The sequence below is a fragment of the Macaca mulatta genome, chromosome X, assembly GCF_049350105.2.
Source record: "Macaca mulatta isolate MMU2019108-1 chromosome X, T2T-MMU8v2.0, whole genome shotgun sequence".
Lineage (NCBI taxonomy): Eukaryota > Metazoa > Chordata > Mammalia > Primates > Cercopithecidae > Macaca > Macaca mulatta.
In genome coordinates, this window is record NC_133426.1 from 150,544,227 (window position 1) to 150,565,113 (window position 20,887).

Below are 20,887 nucleotides of genomic sequence, written 5' to 3' on the forward strand. Positions count from 1 at the left end.
TTTTGGCACACTGTCTCCTAAAATAACAAAATCTAAAGTCTCCATGTTATATCAACTCTGTGTTTTGAAAATCTTCTCTAGCTCAGTTATCAACATTGGATATGAAAAGGATAAGATTATTTAATTTAAAAACATGGTGCAAACCAAGCTTCAAACTCATAAATAACTTCATTTTGGACATGGAAGGTATACTGATGATTTAGAGATAGGCTAAATTACTGTACATAAATCCAGAAAATTCAGCTGATAGTTGCTCAGATATTGTTTTCAATAAAGGTTATTCTAAGTTAAAATGCATTTTTGAGGTTGCAGCAGTTAGGTGTCATATGTATATCTCCAAGGATGTTATGAGGTTGGTAAATAGTTTCTTGTTAAGTGCCTTAAGCATTTGGAAGAAAAAAAAAATTCTGTAAATGTAAAGTGCTATTAGGATCTCTACAAATTGAAACATGAAAAATGGATGCATATTAACATCTGACTTGGGCATTGTTTAGCAAATCCAAGCTGAAAATTAGAAATCAATTGTGTATAATACAAAGGCATCTAAGTTTTAAGATGAAAGATAAATAATAAATATGAATGTACACAATTAAGTAGGGAGAATGAGCAACTTGGGAATGAAGGATTCACTCACAATTTTGGACTCTTGGGCGTGTGAGGAGTTTCCCTGCAAAGCAGCTGTATGCTGTAGATGAGACATAGATCCCACTGAGACACAGACATTTGGAGAAGGCATAAATGTGTTTTAAGTCGCTCTGGCCTCATCGTTTCGAGAAGGATTGAGCAGTTGTGAAGCAGTGAGAGCTTTGGGTTTTTTTCTTGTGGGTTTTGCTTAGAATCTACACTTAAAAGGGTTTGCAGCAGGTGTTGTAAGAAGCAGCCTATTGAGTGTCAGTAAAGATCCCTTACAGAAGGAATAAGGTTCATTAGAAAACTCAACCTTGTGGTAAGTTGGCCTGAACTTGTCAGGCAGGAAAGGGAGACTAACAGAAGAGGAAAGAGGGATGACACAGTGTTGCAGTTGGCCAGTGTTCAACAGATGCATATTGCTGCTGGGGCAATGACTCCCACAGTCTACACTGGGTCTGATCCAGATGCATTCAGCTTCCCCTTTTGAATAGTAAATCTAATTAAACCCACCAGACTTCTCATCTTTCCCAAGCTGTATACTGCTCCCTATGCAGGTATTATTTCAACTTATTCCATCACATTCTCCCCATCCTGCTGTGTCCCTTCATCCCCCTTGACTAACCTTTGCTTCCTTCTCCCAGAAATTCTTTCTTTGTGGTCCTGACAGTTGAATTGCTTTGCAAATTTAACCCCTTAATAATGCATTTCTTTATCTTCTGTCTTAACTGAAAACCAGCTGTCCATTGAGTCTATCTGCATGTCCTGCAATATGATGTGCCGCCAGGATAGCAGGTGAACTATGTATTTATTTCAATTTCCAATGTTATTTCCATCCTCTTGTAAAATCTCATGTGTTCTATATACACCACCTTTGTATTCTTCTGTGTTACTCTTATCTATGGATTCTGTGGGCTAAAAACTTGGGTGCCTGACCTTCTCCTTATTCCAAATCCTGTCACTATCTATGTGATTCCACATCTATGTGTAAAATATATCCAATGCATGGACCTCTAGGTTTCTTACTCATTTCTAGTGACTTTCACGTCCTCTACACTCTCTTGTCACAGTCAGATTATTGTCTTCAATCAGAACATCTCTACCTTTTATCCTTTTATAATAGAATCATATTCTCCACACACTAATTCCAACCAACCATATTTCTAGTTTCTTTACTCCTTTGTTATTCCTACATTTGCTCTGTAAGTTTAGAAAAACTTTTCTGCCCTTTATTTCCATTTACTCTGAGTTTATAGACTTTCTCTTTCCAACCTAGACTTCATGATCAGTCACTCAAACAACTAGCTGACAAAATTTTTCAGATCCCAGAAATATTCAGTTGCCTGAAGATTCTAGGTTTTCCTTTGCCTTATTTTCTTTGTGTTTATTTCCACTGTTGGTACTTCTCCAATTTTTTTGCCTGGTTAATTCATACCCATCCTTCAAGACTCAGTTGCAATTTAAGGGTTGTTTTCCTAGACATTTTGTCTCTTCCTTCTCCCCCATTCTGCAAAAAATATCCTCCTTCTGTGCTCTTTTGGTACTCTGCTACTTCCATTCCAAAGTGCTTATCACACTCTATTAAATTTCCATTTAGTTGTCTGTCTCTCTCAATAGACTGCAAGATTCATGAGTTAAACATCTTGTCTGTCTCAACTTTAGCTATACTCTTAATACCTAGATCTGTTCTTAGCACAATTTCAGTGCTCAGGAAATACTTAATAAATAAATCCTCAAAACACCCATATCTTTCAAATTTTCATGCCTTTTTATTTTTTCCCTCAGCCTATATTATATTTTGCCTCTATCCACGTCTTCACCTGACAAAACCTCAGCCCAGGTTACACCTCTTCCAGGAAGTCTTCTCTGATCTATCTACCTTTCTCTGGACTCGCATAACAACCTGTACATCAGCATGTCATTTTTCATAAAATATTGTAGTCCAACTGTTGATGATGGACATTTTTTCTCCATAAAAGACAGTGAATTATAAAGAAGAAGGACTATAACTTATTTATATATATATATATATTCCATCATGAACTAGAATGAGGTCTAGCCCAGAAGACCTTAATAAATGTTGATTTAAACATATGCAAAATTATATTTTATCTATACAAAGCCATTTATTTCATCCAATAGCATAACTTTTGACCTGAGTCAGATGATCCAAGTTACCTATTTTCTCTCAACAGGCTCTGGGAAAACCACAAAGGAATGGATTTATTCTTAAGTGAGACTCATAAATGCTCTTGATATGAGCACTTGGTTGTTTCCTGCTGCTAATATTTAGTATGCAGACATTTTCTGCCCATCCCATGCCCAAATATTTGACTAGATTATTAAATATCTACATTTCTGTGTCTCTTCTGTTTCTATAAATGTTAACATTTCTGACTGCTTAATTTTTTGACTCCTCACTTGACTTTGTTATCTTGCCTGTCCACCTGATTTCTGAAACATCCTCTCTCTAGACTTTCACTCTTAACATGAAAACCCTAAGCCCTTGACCTTGAATCCAGTTTGCAGTTAAATTTTCTTTTAGTCAAACATCTGCAACAAATGCCTTTATTTTGGCAGAGACAGCATTATGTAGAAATTAATGCCATAAATATATTTTTATATTAAAGAATATGTCTTAAAACCTGATACCTTTGTGAGGATCTCTCTTACACCAGTCTCAATGGAAAGAACAGTTATCAAATTCTCTGATGCCAAGACCCCTATGTTAGCTCCAATGAGGAAGAGCTTCAAATCCTGCCAAATTCAACAATGTTCCAAAAAATCCCATCTGGGACCCAGATGGAAGGCATGAGCCTATGATCACAGTCCCCAAGGGTTTTGGATATGATACGTGTCAGCTTTCTGTGCTAGAGATCAGGTCCAGCACTGTCATGGTCTTTGCATAGATTTCACTAGAGAATTCCTGAGCAACAAGCAATATCAGACTTTTTTTTAAAGGTGTAGGCTCTCAGTGAAATTGCCACGATATTGTTAAAGATCTTAGTTCAAATCTGTCTGTTCTGTTTGATTCTGTCCTGAATCCTGCTTTCACAATCAGTTTGCTTTCACGCCCTTTTGCCTCAGAGAACTTTCCTGAATTGGACTAGCTGCTGATTCCTCTGGCCTCTAAACTCAAGTTAATACCCCTGGTAGTTTTCACCTTTACCTTAACCATAATCTGTCAGTTCATCAGAGAGAAGAGCAAAAGCCAAAAAGACAACAGAATAGCTGTATCACCATGACCACCACCAGCACACAGCAACAATAACAAAGGCTGTAGCGAGCTACACAGAAGAAGGTAATGCAGAAGGAAATATAGGTTTGAAATATCAGTAATTGTAATAACTAAAAATTGAACAATTACTAGCAAGTATATAAAGCAAAAGAAAATCACCTAGGTTTTTTTTTTTTATTATTTTCAATGGTACTTAACACTATTTTTTTTTTTTTTTTTTTTACAAAAGTGATTCTGATTGTTCATCAAAATGATTGGTGGGGTTTTTCAGCATATGAATACATTGTCATATCTAACCCGTAGTCTCACTCAATAGGTCAGGGATAAAGTCTCAGATCAAGTAGTAATGTGAGATAGTGTGGTACAATATAAAGGTAATAGGGTATGGAGTAAGATATATCTGTCTTTGAACATCAGGTTGGTTACCTACTAGTTGTGTGTGATCTTGGACAAGTCATTTGATCTCAATAAATTTTAGCTTCCCAGTCTGTAAAATTAGGCATCTTATTGCCTATTTCAAAGAACAAAACAAAAACAGTAGTTTAAATAAAATACAAGTATATTTCTCTCTCATATTTATTTCTGTGGCCTTCCAAGTCTTATGAATCTATATATGACCGTAGAGTCTACAAACACTCTAAAATGCTATGCAAAACTACATAGGTATGATTCATCCATTTATTTTTAATATAGGCTCCACCCTAATCTAAATGCTTAACATACATTAACTCAGTTCATCTTCACAAAATCTCTGTTACATTTGTACCATTTTTATTATGCTTCTATTGCAAACGAGGTAACTGAGTTACAGAGAGATGAAGTAACTTCCTCAAGGTCACAGTGTCCTGGCAGAGCTGGGTTTCAAATCCAGACAGTGCATCTCTAGAGTCTACATGCTTAAACTACTGCTGTATGCTACCCCTGCTCTACCTGTGGCTTGAATCCAGAACTTTAATGGGATTTTTAAAGGTTTCTGTGACATCAAATAGGGCTAAGAACTCAGTCTTGGGGGAAGAACACATAGAAACTAGTAAGTATACGAATGTGACACATGATATAATAAATATTTATGACTGGTACTATATGAGAAAGCACTAAGAAGACAATATTTAAGTATTACTGAAAGAGTAGAAAAAGGGGAAAATAGAGCATTATTCTATCAACATTGAACACAAGCATAAAATTTTAGTAAGTTTCCAAGGATATTGTTCTTGTAGCTTAGACAGAAGCACAGCACAAACATAGTCATGTGATTTCATTGATATGTAATTGACATTCCTAGGCCATTGTGGTGTTATTACAGTTTAACATTGGAAGCATTGGAGTTGGGAAGTCTGTGGTATTAAAGACTGACTAAAATGAGCCACCAAGCTGTATGATCACCCATAATATCATTTTTAACCCTGGCACCAGGCCCAAAAGCCTTCTACTCCCCAGGGTCTTAGCATATGTATTCCTCTAACAATTTAAGGTTGTTGCTATATCAGACATTTTGGGTTATTCTAGATTTATGTTGAGCTTTTATTCCACATTGTTGTTTTACTTTTCCATTTTTCATGTGTAAAACATTCTCAGATACAGGAATAAAGCATGTGCATTGTGTAAGGGTGTTGTTACTTTCTGTGAAATTTACCCAAGAATCAGGATATGACTTAGATTGACGTTTTTCTTTGGTTATTTGTGAATCTGTAGCCTTATATGGCTACATTTATACGTTTAATGAACAGAAACAGCCCACATATTTTTGAATGTGGTAGCTTAGTAACACGACTGTATTTTGTAGTGAAATATACACACACATACATACAGTGAGAGAATATTCTTATTTCTAATAGATATTGAGAAATGAGTTTACATCAGTTTAACCTTGTAATTTTTCTTCACACTTTTTCATTCTTTTTACCTGTTGTAAAACCATAATTTCTTTGTGATATGCAATTAAATAATTGTTCCCAACACAATTCAATAATTAACTTAGACCTTGCTTGGTAAATAGCTTCAAGGGTTATTTTATAAAGGACTGAGTTTGGTAGATTCCTCAATCTTGGAATTCTTTATCAAATAGAAAGTTTAGGTTCAAAATTAATGTAGTTATCATTTTTTGACATGGTTCATTCATTCAAAAGGCACATCCTAGGCATCGATTGTATGTAGGGCAATAAGGAGAATAGAGGAAAATATCTTAAGAGTCTCAGACTCTTACAAACTAGTTGTGCGGTCAAGATACATCCACATGTGAAATAGTTCAAGACTCACCTAGTATAGTATGTAATTAAATACAATCTTGGGTAAGAGCCACAGTGAGTGACCTGGGTTTTCATAGAGTGCAAAGGGTTTCAAAGAAATAACAATGAGTGAAAGAGGTATAATTTGCGCTATCATTTAAAATTGGTAGGATTTGAACGTGAACAGAAAAGAGAGGAAATTACTCCAAGTACGTGGGGTTGGGTAGGGGTGCATTGCTACCTTTTAGTTGGCAAACCCACCCATGACCAAGGCTAGACCTTGGGCATCTAATAGAAAATAACTTCTAACACTCTCACAGTCATTACCTACCAGACATTGTTCTAGGTAACCTACATGACAAACTCATTGAATCCTAATGATCGAATCTGATCATTAAACTGATAGATATAGAGGCTAATAACATACCCAATTAACAACTAGAAAGTGGTAGAGCTGAGAGTCAAGCCATGCAGTCTGTCTTGAGAGTCTGGGCTCCTCCTAACTGCACCTCTGGCATTTCTCACACTTTTTGGTCTCGGCATCTCAGTTCACTGATAAAAATATTTGAATGTCCCAAGGGCCTTTTATTATTCTGAGTTATGCCCACCAATCATTTCCATATGAAAAATTAAACTGAAATAAAAATGCTTATTTATTAATTCATAGAAATTGAGAACAGATTCAGGTTGCCACGAGCTATGGTAGAGGAAGGGAAATGGGTGTGGCTATGAAAGGTCTCCATGTTTATGGTTCTGTATATTCTACATCTTGATTGAATCAATGTCAATATCCTGGCTGTGATATGGTACTACAGTTTTGCCAGATGTTACCATCAAGGTAAATGAGGTAAAGCATACACATCATCTTCCTTCATTATTTCTTACAACTCATTTCATGTGAATATACAATAAATCATCTAAAAGTAAATGTCTTAATTAAAATAGCTATAACAAAACCACTACATCCACACACACAGAACATTTTAATGGAAATAATTACATTTTCCAAAAATAAATTATTGAGAAAAGTGCTATGGCTTCACATTACCACAAATCTCTTTAAGGCCTTGTTTAATAGATGGTTGGACCCTCATATCTGCTTCTACATTCAGCCTATTGCAATATCACATGACGTGGAGCATTTGAAACACTTTGTACTTGTTAAAGAAAACGAATGCAAAAGGCATGAAAGATTTTAGTGTTATGGAAAAGTTTTGATTTTGTGGATCCTTTAGAAAGATATCAGGGACCACCAGTCATCTCGAGACCACACTTTGAAAACAGATATCCTACACTATACTGTCTCTTGATATTAATGTTTGATGCTGGTGTAATATTAATTGTGCTAATATTTCTTCTTCAGCTTCAAGAATTATTGCTAAGTTACTCCCCAAGTCTCTGGTGAAGTGTTTGAATGCAGAACTTGTTTTGCAGCCTGACAGATCTAAAATCTCCCAAATGAGCAGACAGTAAGCAAAACAAACTGTTCAAACTCTTGCAATTTGCTTGCTCCCTCCCTGCTGAAGATTTCTGGCTACCTTACTTCAAAGGGAACACTGTGTGAGGAGAGCATCTGTGGGAAGAAGATAGCAAGATAAATATGGCAATTAAAGAACCTTTGACTTGAAATGTTTTTGCAAAATGCCACGATACTTCTGCACTGGGACATAGTGTCATTGGGACAGGTAAAAATAAACTGGAACACTACAGTTGGCAATGATGTCAGAACACCTTAACCCATCTGAAGTCTTTTCTACTACTTTTTTCCTAATCTGCTCTTGTACCCTACCATTAGACAAAGTTAAAGAGAAAACTCTGACATTTGAAATAAAGTATAAATCTGAATCAATCACCACTTTTAGCTTTGCAGTAGCTTCAATCTCAAACTGCACTACAAATGCTCACCACTAAATTGAGGAATTTTCTCTTTAACTATGGCTAATATCAAAGCTAGGGAATTGACAATGCTCAATAAAATACTATAAGAGACTTCATGAATATATTAGATTTAAAACAAAACTGGATCAAATAAACGTTAAGCATTCAGCAGACCTAATGGGACAAAATCAGTCAATTAATAGTATACGAAATTTGAAGACGAGAGGGGGAAAAATAATCTGAAAGTTTAATTTTGTGGATGGAATTAAATTAAAACTGATTGTAATTAATTTTTCCTTTGCATTTTATAACCCAATTAATTTCCCAAATCTAGTTTATATCTCTGAAACAGGTATTCCTATACTTCTCAATTTTCATTTAACCTAGTTTAATAATAGCTACTATTTATGGAGGGCATAACACTTGTCAGGGACTTTGACACACACTTTTTAACATTCTCTCTATTTTTCATAAGATTACTGAAGAAAAGCTGTCATCATTCCTATTTTATAGCTTGGAAAATTGAGGCTCAGAGCGATTAAGTGCCCTGACCGAGATCAGATGTGAGAATGTAGAGGAAATAAGATTCAAGATCAAGCCTGGATTGTTCATTTCCAAAGCCAAGGTATTGTGTTGCTTCCTCCTTATATTTGTGCATTTGGGATGACTTTGAATGGGACTTTATACAATTTTATTAATTTACGATAAAATTCCTAACCCTTCTTGACTGTGAAGGTTTAAGTCATGAGTGGCAACTAATGTTCTTATTTCCTTTGATGCTTTATGCTCTAAGATTTGACTTAGATTTTTTTTAACTCCTTAACTTTTATCTGTGGGAGGTCTTTCAATTGCATTAATGAAAGGTCAGGCACACAAATTTTACCAAAGAGTACTATCTATGGCAGAAACACTTAAACATGCAAATAACAGCCATTCTCCCTAGTTTTCTAAGCCAAAATCCTGCCTAGCAATTAGTATGAAGTATATACTTCAAAAGAAAAACACTTCCAGAGCTGTGGCAACATAATCACTTACTAGGGCTGCTATAAAAAAGTATTACAAACTGGGTGGGTTAAAACAACAGAAATCTACTCTTATTGTTTTGAAGACTAGAAGTCTGAAACCAATGGATGGATTGGGTTCTCTTTCCTCTGAAAGGCCCTAGGGAAGGATTATTCTTTACCTCTTGCTAGCTCTCATGATTGCTAGTAATCCTTAGTATTCTTTGACCTGCAGTTGTATCACTCTAGTCTTGGCCTTAGTTATCATATCTTCTTCCACCTGTGTGTACTGGTGTCTTCATATGACATTTTCCTCTGTGTGTGACTGTATCCTAATTTCCCTCTTCTAATAGATGCTAGTCAGTTGATTAGGGCCCACCCTGATCCTGATGAACAAATTCTGGGGAAACACTAATCAAACCTCTATAGACAGCTCAGATAATTAGAGGAGAGAAGGGCTCAAGTGAAGGATTCATATAGCATTTGTTTCTTAGAAGTTCCAGGAGTAGGCTTTAAGATCCGTGCTATCATTTCATAAATACCCTTATTTGCAAAGAAAATTAATTGTTGAGTAATCCCCATGTCAATTTTTGTCACATCAAGATAATTACCCTGTCCTATACTCTTCCTGGGCACGTGTCTTTATCTGAATAATTTTATTTGATTCTTGGTTCATTATTGTATCTCTCTCCACTAGAAAGTAAGTTGTTTGAAGGCCAAAAAGAGTACCTGGCATATAGACACTCCATAAATGCTTTGTAAATGGTTGGATGGACGTCGAGATGAATTCTGGTTTTTAAAACGTGACTTTGATTAGAGTGTTCACCCATGCTGTTCTTTCTACCTCCATTTATTAATTATCCAAACATTGACTGATCATATGCTATTTACCAGATTCTGTATTTAATACTGAGGATACAATTGCAAGCAAAAGCAGATTTATATTCCCATATATCCTAGAATTTGCAGGTTAATATGGATTGATCATTGACACTCTAAAGAATTGTTCATAAACAAAATATCTGCAGGGCATCTACAATACATCTAGATCTATGGTTGTATCATGGGTACATACATAATCATAAGACTTACCCCTTGTCGATCTGCTGCTTAGAAACCACCTTTGAATACAAAACTAAAATAAAAGTTAAAAGCTAAATAATGTGAAATCATGCCTACATTCAAAGTGACCAAAGAAAAATAGACATAGTCTTGTTTGTTGGTGAAAATGGGACTGGAAGTTAATATTCTGACTAGGCAGAGGGAAAAAGGATTGACATTCTAGGACTATAAATCTGACTTTGGCAATGGTATCAAATATACTTAAATATCAAGTAAGTCAAATGCAATGATTTTACATATTTTGACTGAGCAAATGATATTTAAAAGGGAGTTATTTTAGAGATGATTCAGTGATGGTTTACAGAATAGAGTGAAGACAAAAACCAAGATCCACAGTGATCCTAACAACCTGGACTGATAGACTGAATAAAATAAACAGGATAAATTCTAAGAATGATACATTAATTTTTTATATTTAGATTGCTTACACGAAATACATTTTCAATCAATGATCATAAGGTGAAATGGAGGAAATTCTTTGTCTGACAAAGTCAATCACAATATCTAGTGGTGTTCTCCAGTTTTCTTCTTAGCATCCAATACAAGTAGCTGCTACAATAATAAAATATCAGATCTCAGATTATTAAATTAATAATTCTTCTGTTATTGTGACTAGTCAGGCTGCAGTTTGAAGACTGTTTATACCTGAGCTCTGCCTTTTAAAGTCCATGTACATATTGGAATGCATCTAGATGAGAAAAGCTAGGATACTGTGTAATTGGGAAATTATAAGGGAAATGGTTAAAGAAAATGAACAAATATACTGTGAACAAGTATAAGTAAGGGTGATTATTATTATCAATATTCAAGAGCTATTATATCGAAAAATAATAGATGTGTTGAGGGTTTTTTCAAAAATGTAGAGTTGTGTATGCAAAAGGGCATGGCCTCCAGAACCAGTCAGACATGAATTCCTGCTTCTACTATTATTAGCTGTCATAATTGAGATAAGTTACTAAACTTACTTTAAGTTAGATTAGTTTCTTAATCTACAAATTAGAAAAATAAGCATGCTTTTCTCCCTCACAGGGTTGTTGGATAATTAAAATAAATAATAAAATGAAATGAAACAAAACAAAAATAGGAAAAGCGATTACATTTAAGACAAAAGGAAATATGACGCAGATTTAGTCAACAAAGTAAGAATACTTGAGCAATCTGAGCTTCTCCAAGTCCATACATCTATTCATTCATTCAAAAACAATTTTATAACCTGCAATGTGATGAGTGCAATACTAGGTACTAGTGATACAACAGTAAATAAAGCAGACAAAGATGCTGCCTTGATGGAGCTAACATTCTAGCAATGGAAACAGACAATAAGCAACCATATATAAAATATAATTCCAGGCAGTGATAAGTGCCATGAAGAAACTAAATAAGGGTAAAGGTCTCAGTGCTAGAGGAACATTTTAGATTGTATGGTCAGCATAGGCCTCTAAGGAGACGACATTTGAACAGAGTTATAAATGAAGTGACAAAGTGAGCCAATGGAGTATCTGGCAGAGGTGCTTCAGCCAGAGAAAGACTACCATGTGCATAAACCCTAAAATGGGAATAAGCTTCATGTGTTGAGCAACAACAATGAGGACAGTATGGCGAAAGCAGAGTTAGTGAGGGCATGTTGATAGAAAAAGGTAAGGAAGATTGCCAGGGGCCAGATCATGCAGGGCTTTGTAAGCTGCTTAGGAGATTGTATTTTACTGTGAACAAAGTGTTGATGAGATATAATCTGATAAATATTTTAAAATCTCAAGCTGTATATTTGGATGAGGGTAGCAAAGATCCCAAATAAGATAGTTGTTTATTTCTTTCTGAATTAAATGTGTGGGCTGGTGTCCTAGCTCTGCTCCATTAAATTGTCAGGACTCGTATGCATGTGTGGTATTCTTTAGTGTCAAGGAACCAGGATCATTATATCCTGTGGCATTCACATAGTTAGGAAGTTGCCTTTATCTTCATAATTGACAGCATTATGAACAAATTTTACAGAAACAAAGAGGTGAAGAGGTGATTAAGTCTTCCTGAGAGACTAGAGGATATTTCAAAAAGCAAGAGATGATTTAGATTGGGTCTCTGAAGGTTAGAATATCACAGTGTGGGGAATTAAGAAACAATTATACTTAGATGTATATCAGTGCATGGTGGGTGGGGAGAGACATATCTATTATGGACACAATAAAAGTTACATTAAGAAGTGATAGGAGACAAAGTAATATTCATGTTTTTTTGTTTCTGTTATGTTTAAAGTTCCATGATGAGAAAGGAGATATAAACGATAAAGGGATAGTTTCAATAAGGAGGGATTTAAGCATAATAGAGGATCTATGTGTGTGCATATCCTTACAACAAAGTAAGGTATTCATTATTATGGAGACACAGAAGAGAGAGAGATTGTCTATCTTGTTTACGTGTTGCTCTTTTTTGTTTAAGTGCCTTGACCTGTTCACTTTATATGCACCTCACTGAAATCTGAGCTCCTAGAGGGCAGGGATCATTTATTAACACATATTTATTGAGGTGACAAAAATTGTTTTAGGTGCTGGGATGTATCAGGAAATATAATTTCATTATTTTAAATATGTAAATTAATTTTTAAATTATATTGCCTTTTTTATTATTTAGCCTTTCCGCATTGGAACATGAGAACACCCCTTTAATCACTGGAACATCCTTTTAATCAAGTCACCTTTTATATTTCCAGGAAGCATTTTGAGTTTCTTCATGTAGATCCTAAATTTATTCCTAGATGTTCCAATGGATTTTTATATACTTTGTCTTTATAAAGGTACTCTAAATGTAATTGCTTTTTGAAAATTAATTATACTCATATAATCATACATTCATTCATTTAATAGTCAGTGACTTCTATGTTATACCAGATACTTTTGTGGGTTGTATAGATACAGCAGTGAACAAAATAAAAAGAAAATACATGCAACTTACTTTTGTGGTTGCACTTACCTTACACTTCTAGTAAGGGTGTTCAGAAAAATATATGCAATGAATAGGTAAAACAGGGTGTGTGTACAGTGTGTGTATAACGATGTGCTTCAAGTAGCAAAATGAAGGAGGAAAGAGAGATAGAAGTGGCAGGTGTGTGTTTTTGTTTGGGGACATGGGAAGGATGTTGGTGAGAGTGGGTGTGTTGTATTTTTTATTTTTTTATTTTTGACCATACAATTTGGTTTTATTAACTTTAACAATTAAAAAACAGAAGACTGGGCACGGGGGATCACACCTGTAATCCTAGCACTTTGGGAGGCCGAGATGGGCAGATTGCCTGAGCTCAGGAGCTGGAGACCAGCCTGGGTCACATGGTGAAACCCCGTCTCTACTCAAATACAAAACGTTAGCCGGGCGTGGTGGTGTATACCTGTAGTCCCAGCTACTCGGGAGGCTAAGGCAGGAGAATTGCTTGAACCTGGGAAGCGGAGGTTGCAGTGAGCCAAGATCACTCCACTGCACTCCAGCCTGGGTGACAGAGCAAGACTCCATCTCCAAGGAAAAAAAAAAAAAGTCTTATAGGAATTGTAAAATTGACTACAACATCAATAACGAAGAAAACTGACAATAGAACAGGTCAAATGTCAAACAACCAGTAGACAATACAAACAATTAACAAAGGTGACCAAAATTTAATTCTTTCATGCAATGTCTCAGCATTTTTTTCCCAACATAAAGCCAGATTAATTCAAATTAGACCTCTTAAGAATATATATTAGTTTATACTTCCTTCTGAAATTAATATCTGGATGGAAAATGTATTAATAACTTGTAGACTATCCTACTGAAGCTCACGACTCCACCACATGATGCTCACGTTTAGACAAATGCTAGAATTATAACACACTACCTGATGAGTATTTCAAAGTATAAACTACAGGTAAAATCTAAAAATAAATAAATAATAAAAATATTTTCTAAAAATGATGTAGTAAATATAAATGAACTAACTCAATAGTACCTACTTACACATAAATTAAACAAAACAAGAAAAAACAACCTTTAGAAGATACAACTTCAGTTCTGATTTTACCATTTAACAGAAGCAAGATCTTAGATGGTTCATTTCGTTCAAGGATGACTTGAAAATTTAAAATACCACCTTAGCTCCCACGTATAAAACACACTTCAAGGGTTTTTTCATATGAACTAGAAGTCGGGGAAAACAAAATGTGAGAAATAAAATGATATGGACCCTCACACATATTAAGACCCAGAACATGCTTAAATTTCCATTTTTTTCTTTCTTTTTTTTTTTTTTTTTTTTTTTTTTGTAGACGGAGTCTCACTCTGTTACCCAGGCTGGAGTACAGTGGTTCAATCTCAGCTCACTGCAAACTCCTACAGGTGCCCACCACCACTCCCTGCTAATTTTTTATATTTTTAGTAGAGACGGGGTTTCACCATGTTAGCCAGGATGATCTCGATCTCCTGACCTCGTGATCCACCCGCCTCGGCCTCCCAAAGTGCTGGGATTACAGGCGTGAGCCACTGTGCCCAGCCGAACATGCCTAAATTTCTAATGATTTAAGTTAGAATCTTCTTGCCCTGAAAGATACTCCTTTATCTTTTATCCGACTCTTATCCCATAGTACTCTATCTCATGTGGGATACAGATCCTCATGACACTCTACCTAGACTACAGTATAAATAACAACCTGTCTTTTATGTGGTACCAACCGAATAATACCTAAGTATGCACAGGATTGATTTTAAAGTTGAATAAACAGTATTTCAATTCATTAAAGAAAATAAAACTTGGAAACTATATGCTTAGTCTACACGAGTTTAATTACTTTAGTTACTTAGTAAATTTCAAATTAATTCCCCTTGGTGGTCAATAGAATACTTTGTATTTGGTGTAGAAACCAAATAAATTAGGCTAGTACCTTAACAGTACAAACAATATTTGTGGTTGTAAAGCCAAAATTTCATATACAAATTAGTTAACTAAACTTCAAAATCTGTTTGTAGCAGTGGGCTGCATCTTTCAACTGCCTGTGCTAGGATGTGAATGTTTAATCCTACTGGGCCAAGCTCACTAGAGGGTTGCCACTCACTTTAAAGTCAAGATTACCACTGTCAACTGCGATCCCACACAAGCAAAAAACGGACAAGCTCTTTTATAAGAATTTGAGTAGCTTTTGTCTTAAAATTTCTCTCTTTCTAGGTGATACCACTAGCATTATAAATCAACAGTATTGATTGTGAGGTAGCTATACAGTAATAAAGATGCTGTTAATGAACACTATGGACAACTGATGGTGTAAGCTAGTTGATACACTTTGTTTTCTTTTTGATTAGAGGGAAAAAATCAGCAAAATAACATCATATATTAAGCTTATTTAGAAGTCGGCATCCAAAGTAAAAGAATTATCTATTGCACTTGATATCACTGCCATCTTTTGATACTCACCTACCCTCTTCTCAAAGAACTTTATCTTTCCTTCCAGTGAAATATTCTCCATTAAGTCTTAAAAACCCAGTTCCATCATAAGTCTGTTGGCCACAAACTCAATGTATTACTTCATTAAAGTGCAGTTCATCCTAATGAGGTTCACTGGCAAGTCATCAGTGAGGAACTCCTGTTCTATCCTAGCAGCATTGATAATTATTTGCTTTACTATCTGCTCTGATGGTCTGTCATGATATTTGGAAAACGTATAAGAAAGTAGAGGTTTCTTTCTGGATGGCCCAGGAGGTGAATCTGTCCAAGGACATTTGGCACTGGGAAGCCCTGAAGCCTGAGGAAAGATATTTTATATCCTATATTCTGGCTTTCTTTGCAGCATGTGATGGGATAGTAGATGAAAACTTGGTGGAACAATTTGTTCAAGAAATTCAGATTACAGAAACCTTCTGCTTCTATGGCTTCCAAATTGCTACAGAAAACATACATTCTGACATAAATAGTCTCCTTATTGACACACATTAAAGATAACAAAGAAAGGGAATTTCTCTTCAATGCCATTGGAACAATGCCTGTGTCAAGAAGAAGGCAGTTTGAGTCTTGTGTTGGATTGGGAACAAAGACGTTACCCATGGAGAACGTGTTGCAGCCTTTGCCCTAGTGGAAAGCACCTTCTTTTCTGGTTCTTTTGCACTGATATTCTGGCTCAAGAAACAAGGACTGATGCCTGGCCTCACATTTTCCAATGAACTTATTAGCAGTGATGAGGGTTTACACTGTTACTTTGCTTGCCTGAATGGGTGTGTTTTAAAGTTAGTCAGTGATGCCTTCTTAAGTAAAAAATATTTGGGCAATGACTTAGAGAATGTGAGAGAGTCAACAATTTGAATAATATCTAAGGGAGGAAGAGTGTTTTTAACAGAGGGAACACCAAGTGCTGTCTCGAGACAAAGGTTTGTTTGACTGGTCATTTCAATAAATAGCAAGAAGGCCATTGTGTCTTATGCTGAGTGCGGATGAAGTGGAAAGCTGTAAGGGATATGGACAATGAAAAATTTCTGGCAAAATTCTAAGGGCCTTAAAAGCTATTATAAAAACTTTGGTTATTTTATTGAGATGGGTAGCCAGAAGAGAAATCTGAGCAGAAGAATTACATGAACATATGTTTATTTGTAAAGGATCACCTAGCTAATATGCTGAGAATAGACATTGGAGAGAGTTAAGTACAGAAGCAGGGTGACATTAGAGATGCTATTGCAATAATCCAAGAAAGAGAGGATAGTATCTTGGTCTAGGCTGGTAACAGTGGAGATGATGATAAGGGACCATATTATGTACATGATTTGAAGCCAGAGACAATAAAATTAGCTGATGAATTAGATGTGAGATACTAAAGAATGAATGAAATCAAATATGAATGCCTCCCAGGAGTTTGGACTGAATTATTAGAAGAATAGTATTGCAATTACTTGTAATAGCCAAGTTGGGGGAAGGATCTCACTGGGGAGGAAATTTCTAGGGTTTAATTCAAGATAGTAATTGGGTTCTCTCATCATTACCTTTACAGTGTAAAGGAAGATAATCATTACATGATTTGTAAAACGTTTGTAAAATGAAACTGAATGTGCAGGAATTCACGAATGTATTAACAAATTAGCCAATAAACAAGAATATTTGCCCTAGGCTTTGCTGTAATTCATGAATGTTAACTGATCCACATCATGAGCCAGAGTCAAATGACACATCTGGGTATGATGAAAATAACAGAAAGATTAAACAAAAGGTTGAGACCATAACCAAGCCCAGTAGAGTTTGTCATTGCCAACATATCAAATCAAGAGACAGTTAAAAGAGAAAACCAAGAGTTCACAGTAGAAATGTTGCATATGATTGTATGAGCAATGAAGCAGTAACAACAACAACATATGAAAGAATGATACAAAATTACAGTCCCAGCTTTGACCTTCAAGGATACTTTTGATGTGCCGTAAAAATAATTTCAGGTGTTACACTTTAAGACACCTAAAATGGAGGTAAAATTCTGAGAATTAAAAAAAAGAAAACAGAAAAATACAGGAAATCAGTACACTGAAGAGGTATCTGCACTCTCATGTTAATTGTGGCATTGTTCATGGTAGCCAAGATTTGATGGATTACTATTCGTCCAGAGTGTATCATCCTCTTCAGAAGCCTCATCTATCTGCTTCAGGTGCTAGAACATCGTGGTGAGGATTTGTACCATGAAAATTTCTAGAGACCATTGGTCTGGGCTGGGCAAATATTTTTTAAGACCTCAAAAGTACAGGAAATTAAAGCAAAACTGGACAAATGGGATCACATCAAGTTAAAAAGTGTCTGCAAAGGCAAGGAAACAATCAGCAAAATGAAGAGACAACGCACAGAATGGGAGAAAATATTTGCAAACAACACATCTGACAAAGAATTAATTACCAGAATATATAAGGAACTCAAACAACTCATCACAAAAAAAAAGAAAAAAAAACAAATCTGATTAAAAATAAGTAAAAGATCTGAAGAAGCATTTATCAATAAAGAACATAGAAATGGTGAAAAGGTATATAAAAATGTTCAAGATCACTAATCATCAGGGAAATGCTACAATGAGATATCATGTTACTCTAGTTAAAATGACTTTTATCACAAAGGCAATAGCAGATGCTGGTGAGGATGGGGAGAAAAGGGAAACCTTGTACACTATTGGTGGGAATGTAAATTAGTACAGCCACTATGGAAGACAATTTGGAGGTTCCTCAAAATAGTAATAATAGAGCTATCATATGATCCAGAAATCCCACTGCAGGGTATATACCCAAAAGAAAGGAAATCAGTATATTGAAAAGATATCTGCACTCCTGTGTTGGTTTCAGCACTGTTCAAAATAGCCAAGGTTTGAAAGCAACCAATGTCTCCATCAACAGATGAATGGATAAAGAAAATGTGGTACAGATACACAATGGAGTATTATTCAGCCACAGAAAAGAATGAGATCCAGTAATTTACAACAACATGGATGGCATTGGATATCATTATGTTAAGTTAAATAAGCCAGGCACAGAAAGACAAACATTGGATGTTCTCAGTTATTTGTGGGATCTTAAAAACAAAAATCATTGAACTCATGGAGATAGAAAATAGAAGGATGGTTACCAGAGGCTGGGAAGAGTAGTGGGGGCTGTTAATGGGTACAAAAAAAATAGTTAGATAGGATGAAAAAGACCTACTATTTGATAGCACAACAGTGTGAGTACAGTCATTAATAGCTTAATTGTACATTTTAAATTAACCAAAATTATGTAATTAGATTGTTTGTAACACAAAGGATAAATGCTTGAGGGTATGAATACTCAATCTTCCATGATGTGATTATAATGCACCGCATGGCTATATCAATACATCTTATATACCCCATAAACATATACACCTACTAGGTACCCATACAAATTATAAATAACAAATTTACAAAAAATAAAAAATTAAAATTACATTCTCAAAATCATCAAAAGCTATTGACTGTTGCTACTGCTTATGGTGTGAAAAAGATCTTGGTGGTAAAATAAATAGGTTAACCTTTAAAAATTCAGGCAATAACAAATGCTGGAGAGGATGTGGAGAAAAGGGAATCCTCATATACTGTTAGCAGGAATGTAAATTAGTACAGCCACTATGGAGAACAATATGCAGGTTTCGCAAAAATCTAGAAATAAAACCATATGATTCAGCGGTCCTACTGCTAGGTATATGACCAGATGAAATCAATATACTGAAAAGGTATCTGCACTCTCATGTTTGTCGCGGCACTATTCACAATGACTAAGATAATGAAAGCAAACTAAGCATTCACCAATGGATGAATGGATGAAGAAAAACTTATATATATACATATATATATATATGAACATCCAGCCATAAAATGATACATAAGATGATAATAAAAATAATATAATCCTGTCATTTTAAAATACATGGACAGTACTGGCAGTCATTATGTTAAGTGAAATAAGTCTGGCACAGAAAGACAAATATTGCATGTTCTCATTCATACATAGGAGATTTAAAAAAACGAACTCATGGAGATAGAGGATGAAATAATGGTTACTGGAGCTGGGAAGAGTAGTAGGTAATGGAGGATAAAGGGTGGTTGGTTAATGGATACAAAGATACAGTTAGATAGAAGGAATAAGATATAATGTTTGGTAGCACAATAGGGTGACTATAGTTAACAATCATTTATTATACATTTAAAAATAAATAGAAAAATGGGATTGGAATGTATCTACCACAAATAAATGATAAATGTTTAAAGTGATGCGTATCTCAGTAACGCTGATTTGATATTACATATTGTATGACTGCATCAAAATATCCCATGTACCTCATAAATATGTACAACTAATACAAATGCATAAATATAAAAGTTAATAATCAATAAATAATATATCTTACCTCAAAGTGTTGTTGTAAGGCTTATGTGTTGAAAATGATAGCTATCATTTTTATATTTCTATTTAGCATAAAACTTGCAAATATTGCTGAGTTTAGTTATTTAACTTTGGAATAGGTACTGTAGTACAGCTCCGATAAGCACATATTAACTGCAAAAGGCAAGAGTGTGTAGGTTAAGATGAATAAAAAAGCTAAAGTTAGCCCCAAGGAAAACGAAAAAGGCTTCTGTTATTTGCACCCTTTCTTTCAGCATTAATCAAATATTATTTTTAATTCAGGTAGGATAAATAGCTTTAATATGTTGAATGGGGAGTCCGTGTGACTGTATGTGAGCACATTTGTGTATATCTTGAGTTCTAGTAAGTACCTGATGTTATCCACAATATTTTAGGCAAGTCACTTTATTTCTTAATCTCTATGAGTATCAATTCATTCAACAATGTAATTAATTGGCCTAATTATTGTCAGTTATCTAAGTATTTTTTTTTTTTTCTGAGAGAGTTTCACTCCCTTGCCCAGGCTGAAGTGCAATGGTGCAACCTCGGCTCACTGCAGCCTCCACCTCCCAAGTTCAAGCAGTTCACATGCCTTAGCCTTGCGAGTAGTTGGGATTACAGACATGCACCACCATGCTTAGCTAATTCTTTTGTATTTCTAGTAGAGACAGGGTTTCTCTATGTTGACCAGGCTGGTCTTGACCTCCGAGCCTCAAGTGATTCACCTGTCTCAGTCTCCCAAAGTGCTGGGACTACATACGTGAGCCACCATGCCTGGCCAGTTATCCGAATATTGCTAAGATTTCTTCTTCTTCTAAACATTCCATGATGATATGATTTAAATGAATAGGGCCCAATGTGTCTTAGAATGACAGGATCACAGTTTTAAAAAACCTAAATGACTAGACTAGCACTATGTT

General features: G+C 35.2%; 1 long non-coding RNA gene and 1 pseudogene across 2 annotated transcripts in view; one reads left to right on the forward strand and one right to left on the reverse strand.

The window, feature by feature from the left end:
* LOC144338700 (uncharacterized) overlaps nt 1-20,887 on the reverse strand; it is a 320,354-nt gene that overhangs the window by 171,652 nt on the left and 127,815 nt on the right. The window lies entirely within an intron of this gene.
* LOC100423991 (ribonucleoside-diphosphate reductase subunit M2 pseudogene) lies at nt 15,733-16,395 on the forward strand (annotated as a pseudogene).